Source organism: Mercenaria mercenaria, chromosome 5 (assembly GCF_021730395.1).
Source record: "Mercenaria mercenaria strain notata chromosome 5, MADL_Memer_1, whole genome shotgun sequence".
In the NCBI taxonomy this organism is placed as follows: domain Eukaryota; kingdom Metazoa; phylum Mollusca; class Bivalvia; order Venerida; family Veneridae; genus Mercenaria; species Mercenaria mercenaria.
This window is the reverse complement of record NC_069365.1, coordinates 20839978-20847045: the sequence shown is the minus strand read 5'-3', so window position 1 is coordinate 20847045 and position 7068 is coordinate 20839978. Positions and strand designations below refer to the sequence as shown.

The following is a 7068-nucleotide window of genomic DNA, read 5'->3' as shown; positions in this document are numbered from 1 at the left end:
TGATTTTCTATATTCAATGTCAACTTAAATTTGATGTCAGCAGTGAATTACTGTCTGCTGAATTATGGTATCATTCAGTCACAATCATCATCATCATCATCATCATCATCAGTCAGTCTCATCATTACTGTTGTCATCATTAGTAGTTAGCCTTATCAGTAGAAAATATCCTGCTATATTAGTGTAATCATTTTTGTGAACTCAGTCTTAGAGACTTTGTTGTAGTTTATATTCATTGTTTCTGCTATCTTAGAGAACAAAATTGAGCAGATGAAGAGATGCACAGAGACAGTTTGTCACGCTCATGCAAAGAGGTTTAAAAATAAACTGATGGATGCTAAAGTTGAGGAACACATGTTAAAGATGGTAATACTTTATTTATACACACCTTTTGGAAGAAATAGGATTATTATGTGAAGGCATGTGTTTCTGTCTGTCCGTCATATTCCTTGCGCAGATCATAACTTGAGCATTCAAGATATTGATTTTAAACTTGGTATATAAGGAGTTGGTTATTAGAAGCCATGCACCATCCTTTCATTAACCTACTACCAAAAGAAACATTTAATGCGCATTTTCTTTTGCCAGCTTTCCTATCACTGCTACCACACAGAGAACCCCTTTTCCCGACCAATTGAGTTAACTGAGCTGTTTTTTACTTGTAATATTATTATGTTAAGTTACATTCACTCTGTTAACTTGGTCATTATGTACCATACTGGTTAAATTAGACAGAAAATCTTGTCACTGCATTATAATAATGAAATGAGATACAGTAAAACACGCTCGCTCGAGTCGCAAGGGATGAGCAAATGCTCGAGTTATCCATGTTTCGAGCGTCCAAACATTGACCATCATACTAAAGTAAACTAAGTGTCATCTGGCCGTTTGCAGTAAACGGTGAGCTTATAATAACAAACTTGTGACATTTGCAAAAACAACGTATGACAAACGTTATCTATTGATAGTGTCTCAATAAGTATTTGTTGAAAATATAAAAGACACACTAAGACTTTTTATTTCAACAGTGCATATCATAATTACTAGTCTCAATTTATGAAAAGCATATTATTTCCTTCATTTGCAAGCAAACAACTGCTGATTAAAATACTAAGATCTCATAACTATCTTCTCGATCCCGCAGAAAAGATGCTTTAAGTAATCAGTAATTGATCGATATTTAATCAATAAAACTTTTCTTTAAGCTTTTATTAATAATTAATCTCATCATAAGATCCAATATACCGACAAACAAACATTTAAGATAGTCTGGGAATAGACTACGCAATTCTCACGGTGTGTGAAAATGTTTAATTAACCGATACAATCTGACCACCGAAGGTGTGAAACATTTTGACACCTCTGCTCGAGTTAGCCAGAAGCAACAAAGAGTAAATTAATACACAGGGACCAGGTGTCATGCTCGAGCGATCGAGTTATCGATGCTCGACCCAGCCATGGTAATATCACATAGAAAATAGAAGGAAATTGGCCGGGACCACATGAATTGCTCGAGCGAGCCCGGGTGCTCGAGTCATCGATGCTCGAGCGAGCGGTGTTTCACTGTATGTAGCTTTGGTGTGAAAAGAAAGCGTGTTTTGTGCCAAATAATATTAAAATTTGTCATCAGAATATTTTAAGGGGTTTGTGGGAGACTCCGTGATGACCTACCTAGCACTACCTAGGGGTTAATACATTAGGCTAGAAAAATGAATATTTAGATTCTCATCTGATTTTTGGAGAGAAAAAAAAATGGAATGGTTAGCACTTTTTATATTGGAAATAAAGGTCAAAACCTACTCAAAATTCGACAGATTAGTGTATGTTGTTGTGTCTTTCAAGTGCCTACATATTTATAACCTAAAAAAGTAAATGTTAACTTTATTTTAATGTGATAGTAAACATTTTTTACTGATAGCCCAATGTATCCTGTACAAAATACATGAAAAATAAATGTTCATCTGTTAGTCCTGAAAAAGACTAGACAAGTTTTTTCAAGAGTACGAGCAAATCTGTAGAATAAATTGTCATTCTTTGCCACAGTACACATGCTTAAAGCTATGCCAGTGGAAGCGATAATGGTGCAGTTGATCTTTCACATTAAACCTACTAAAATGATAGTGTGTTTGACTCTTGGAAATATCAAATGTTTTTCAAATGTAGGGTTAACGCACGTTTTTTTGTGTAACAACATCTGCAGAATCCCAAGGGATTGGTTGGTGCACGAGCCCGTAAGGCGAGTGCACCAACATAGCCCGAGGGATTCTGCAGATGTTGTTTCATGAAACAAACGTGCGTTATCGCTATTTTTGCAAAAAAACACAACTTAAGTGCTGGAAATATCGAAAAAACAAGACTATCCAGCTGACATTAGCCGATCGAAGTCGGCCGTTTCAGGTTGTTATGGACACATGTTTTATTTATGCATTTCCAGGGCATACAGAAACAGTGCGTATTTTATACATGTCGAACGGACATTCTTTTTGTGGTAATTTCTTTAATATTAAATATATGTAAAATAAGCATGACTTCCCCTTTTTCCGATATATCGGTAGGAACTTTAGCTTTAGAGGCTCGGAATTATGAGAAAAGGGCATAACCCTACATGGCATCCTGTCTTTACACAATTTGCAGGTGAGGTGCCGACAGAACACAATTCTGCTTGGCTTAAATTAATAGTCTGCCCCTACGCTTTTTAAATGTAAATATTATCGTTTAATAGAAACTGGTATCAATACCTATATTCTTCATGTCGTTAAGAATGAAATCTCTAGGCCTATAACTAGAAAATTTTGCTTTGCACCCCACCCCATCGCGATCAAAGTTTGATAAACACAAAAATTTGAATTTTTCCAACATCGATATAATCAACTTAGATTGGATTTATAAACTCAAACATGGTTGGTGAGATCTACAAATAAATTGAAAAATATATAATAAATACCTTCTGTTCATCAAATGTTCATTAACTGTGGAAAAATCCTTCAAACTTTACGCTTCGTCATGTTTATGCTTTACATTACACACCATCACTGTATCAGTAGTCTGCATAGATGTGTAATGTAGACACAAACATTTTTTAAAAGTTTTAGTGTAAGATTTAAAGTTAGCATGTCAACTTTCTCGACTCAAATTAACTTGGAAAACGAAATTGTATTTTTGTAAATTGTTGTTTGCCTATCATTTTCAGGGATTAAATCGCGGCGTGTAAACTTACTTTGAGTCTAATACGCGTAATAATACAATAATAAGGAACGTCAATTCAGTCGCGTATCAAGAGAGGTAGCGCTTATTACAAGTTAAAGTAAAGTTAGGTTGAAAAATGATATTTTTAATAAATATGCAGATGAAAAGATTTCATAAATCTCGGACCTTTCGACTTCGGCCAAAATTGATTCATGATCCATAATTTGCTTACGTTGGACCCACAACAGCATATTCAAAACGTTCACCAACAGCGCGTGCTCACGAGAATCTCCTTGTTTGTACACGTTTTTTCCCTGTTTGTGCATGCACAAAATCGGCAAAAAACAAAGGTTTTATGCAAGAATAAAATACCAATGCAGACATTACATATTTAATCCTGTAATGTAACATCCCAAATCTATGAAAAAATAGGATGGCCTTAATCTGTAGTGCTGTCTATTTTGACTGTGAAAAGAGCTTGTCAGCCTTTCTTACAAATGTAATTATCAGTGTTACACACAGTTGAAACTGAAGCTCAGCCAGCAAGTATTTAATTCAGATTGATAAAAATTGATTATAATCAAATTAATGTTAGAAAATATACATTGAATTTACCTTTTTCTTTGAAATCGAAAGTGGGTTATCACCAGAATATCTGCTTGCGTTGTCAAACTGCCAATTTTTCATGAACATTTCTTCTGATTTTGATTATTTATCTTAATTAGAGGTAATTTCATGGTAAACGTTGATATTAAATTTTCTATTGCCTTGCTGTTTTTCAAAAGCAAAACTTTCTGGCTAGAAATGTGTATAACAGTGTTTGAATTAAATCTAAGTTTCTACAGGCCATTTGTTTCAGATTCTTCTTGTTTGTTGTCTTCAGTTGTCTTTATTAATTTTTGCTTTGAAATATGACTGTCTTGCATAATAAGAGGTGTTCAAAAATGATCACCATGGTCACCATTCAGAATTTTCTTCCTGTGGCAGATTTCCCAAGGAAAAAACAGAGTTACACAATTAACATAGGTTAATATATGGCTGATGTGTACAAGACTGTGTTCTGTATTTTTTTGCCCCCGAAGGGAGGCATATTAGTTTTCAACTGTCCATCCCTTCGTTCGTCACAACGTTAACTTTTTGCATGAAGGCACTTTACTCGCGAACCACTGCACCCAGGACCTTCAGACTTCACATGCTGATAGTACTTATTGAGTACATAACCTCTACTGACTTTGGGGTCACCAGGTCAAAGGTCAAGGTCACAGGGGCAAATCTGAACTTGTTTGTTAATTCGTTCGTCACAATGTTCATTCGTCACAACGTTAACTTTTTGCATGAAGGCACTTTACTCGCGAACCGCTGCATCCAGGACCTTTAAACTTCACTTGCTGATAGTACTTATTGAGTACATGACCCCTACTGACTTTGGGGTCACCAAGTCAAAGGTCAAGGTCACAGGGGCCAATGTTAACTTTTTGCATGAAGGCACTTTACTCGCGAACCACTGCACCCGGGACCTTCAAACTTCACATGCTGATAGTACTTATTGAGTACACGACCCCTACTGAGTTTGGGGTCAAAGATCAAGGTCACAGGGGCCAATATTAATTTTTTGCATGAAGGCACTTTACTCGCGAACCACTGCGACCAGGACCTCCAAACTTCATATGCTGATAGTACTTATTGAGTACACAACCCCTATTGATTTTGGGGTCACCAGGTCAAAGGTCAAGGCGCTACGGGGGTATTTGTCACCTTTAGTGACAGCTCTTGTTCTATCTATATTACTAAAGTTGATCATATCTTTAATGTTGTTGGAGTGAAATAAAGCCACTACATAAATTTGGTACAACACTAAATTAGTTTAATAAAGCTTTGACATTGATATCTTTTTAAGCAAAGGAGGCTTGACCTTGACTTTGTCTGTTATAGGTAAACAAAGAAGAAATGTTAATGTTTTAACAAGATAAGCAAACATGATAAGAAGAATATTATATTTGTGTCTTTCCACATTGAATTTATTAAATTCCTTGAATAAAATTGATAAAACAACCGGCAGAGCATCGCATTGTATTATTTTATTCAGCTTGTTTAATGAATTCTGCATGAAAAGACTTGTGTAATATCCTCCATATACGAGAATATATGTTATGATTAATATTTTTCAGAACTCAATATCAATGATAGCAGAGCTTGCCAGAGAGCTACCCAGGGCATCAGAGAAACCAGAGAAAATATTTGACCAGTTGTTTGAACCTTTACTTGGAAAGAATGTCATGAGATGATAAAAATTCTTGCTAGAAAAACTCTGTAACAAAGTGATATTCAGGACAACGCATTCCTAGAACACTCTATTGTGACTTATTTTAGCTAGTCAGATTAGTTTGAAAGGCCGTCATATAGATATGACGTTATAGTTGAATCTGTTAGCCGGAAATAAAAGTTTTACATCTGATAAAGACCAAGTGAAATTGTCAGCTTCATTGGTACTTTAGATTTAAAATATCCAAATAGTCAGCAGCAAAGTAGCACAGTACAAGAATGAATCAAGAGGTAGCAAGTTTTATTCCTAGTGATGATTTACATTGGACACTGAGGTAATTTGACCTCAGCATCTTAGTCATATAGAGCTGCTGAAAATAAGTCAGTATTTGTACAAAATCCAGGAACGCTGACTAGGTTAACTGATTGCTACTGCTAAACTGAAATATAGTTGAAGAACAGCATTAACCTAAACAAATAGAATCATTAATTCAGCTTTTGATAATCTTGTGGCAAGGTGAATCTAAGATGGGTAAAGTACTGGGTAGGTCTGTTGCTGCAACATTAGAGGACAGTTGCTTAAACTGAATAGGTAAAAAAAAACAAAGAGAAAGAAAGAGATCATTCTAAGACGACTTATAAACCTGATGGCATGATGAACTGTATTCGCCCTTGGTGAGAATAATGGTTAAGTTTTGTGTGATGTTCATATATTTTTGCCTTCAAGGACAAAGGGGAAATGGCAAAAGTCATTGTATGATAGTAGTAGTAATTAAGAATTATTTAAAATTTACCAGACAAAATGTCCCAAACAAATTCTGTGATACTGTATATTTTCTGTGATATTTTCAGTTATGTATTGTTCTATATAATACTGTCCTTAAACATGCTTCATACATTGAAAGATGATGGTCAGTACTGTCTGGATTTAAATTGATGGTTGCCATTTGAAATAAATTGTTACGTTTAAATGTATACTTTGTTTTCTTGCTTTGTTGTATGTTATATATAGCTGAATGGATGTTTTTCAGACTTGATCATAAGCTCTCCTCTAATGATTTCACTTAACTGCACTTTGGAATTGCCACAGTTTAACTAGAAAAAAGCTTTTGAAGGATTTTCTCTGAACTGCTTGATGGATATCTCAAAACTTGGTCAAAAGCATTCTTGTTTGTGCTTTTCGCAAAAAAATTCAAACAGTTCTTTTTGACTGCACCTAAGGGTTGCAGGAGCTAAAAATAGGAACCTTTGAACATTTTTTTTTTTATTATATATATAGAGTGGTGGAACCTATGCTTGCGGTATTTTGTACATATATTATCTTTTTAAGAAGCAAGAAAAAAATATTATTTCGATTTGCCTATACAAAAAACATAAAATTATCCTCCTTTTATCGAAACATATTGTCGATGTTTTCATGTGACTTAGTCGTCTCGTGAGCAATCGACACGGCATACGTGAAAAGGTGAAAATTCGCCCTGAAGGGAACCTATGCTGGCGGTATATTATATCTATCAAACTAAGGGCGAAAAAAATTCGGCAGGCTAAAAATGAACAAACAAGCATATATGCGAATATAATATTTAGAACATTACTCCTTTATTATGTGAAGAACAAAAA

General features: G+C 34.9%; 1 long non-coding RNA gene across 1 annotated transcript; it reads left to right on the top strand.

Moving 5' to 3' along the window:
• The first annotated feature begins 276 nt into the window (after positions 1-276).
• On the top strand, positions 277-6423 carry LOC128556915 (uncharacterized). Its single transcript, XR_008370897.1, has 2 exons — positions 277-366; positions 5355-6423. It is a non-coding gene; the product is annotated as an uncharacterized LOC128556915 (long non-coding RNA).
• The last annotated feature ends 645 nt before the right edge of the window (positions 6424-7068 follow it).